Below are 954 nucleotides of genomic sequence, written 5' to 3' on the forward strand. Positions count from 1 at the left end.
CGGGCTCAGGAATTTGGGTGGGGGGGGCTCAGGAATTTTGAGGGGGGCAGAATTTGGGTGGGGGGCTCAGGAATATTTGGGGGGGGGTCTCCCGTCCCACACAATTTGGGGAGGGGGCCACCCACGAGCGTCACACGGGGACGGCGTCACCAAGGGGGGGCTTTAATGGGGACCCCCAAAACCCCCAGGGACATTTTGGGGGAGGGGGGGGTCCTCAAAGTCTTGTGGGGTCCCCAAAAGGATTTAAGGGGGGGGGGGGTCTGTCCCAGAACTTGGGGGTCCATCAGGTGTTCTTAGGGTCCATCCGATGGTTTTTGGGGTCTCTCCGATGTTTTGGGGTCCATCCAGGGCTCCATCAGGTGGTTTTGAGGTCTCTCAGCTGTTTTGGGGTCCATCAGTTGTTTTGGGGGGGTTCATCCGGTGTTTTTGGGGTCCCTCAGGTGTTTTTGGGGTCTCTCAGGGTCCCTGGGGTGTTTTTGGGGTCCCTGGGCTGTTTTTGGGGTCCATCAGTGGTTTTTGGGGTCCCTCAGGTGTTTTTGGGGTCTCTCAGGGTCCCTGGGGCGTTTTTGGGGTCCGTCTGGTGGTTATGGGTTCCATAAGTTGTTTTTGGGGTCCATCAGGTGTTTTTGGGGTCCCTGGGCTGTTTTTGGAGTCCATCTGGGGGTCTCTCAGGTGTTTTTTGGGGTCTCTCCAGTGTTTTTGGGCTCCATCAGTTGTTTTTTGGGTCCATCAGGTGTTTTTGGGCCTATCCAGGGGTGGTTTTGGGGTCTCTCGGGTGGTTTTCAGGGTCTCTTCGGTGTTTTTTGGGTCCATCAGGTGTTTTTGGGGTCTCTCAGTTATTTCTGGGGTCCATCCAGGGGTGGTTTTGGGGTCTCTCAGGTGGTTTTTGGGTCCATCCAGTGTTTTGGGGGTCTCTCCGGTGTGCCTGGGGTCCCCGGGGGTCCCTCAGGGGTA

Source organism: Passer montanus, unplaced genomic scaffold (assembly GCF_014805655.1).
Source record: "Passer montanus isolate IOZ18808 unplaced genomic scaffold, ASM1480565v1 scaffold2132, whole genome shotgun sequence".
Lineage (NCBI taxonomy): Eukaryota > Metazoa > Chordata > Aves > Passeriformes > Passeridae > Passer > Passer montanus.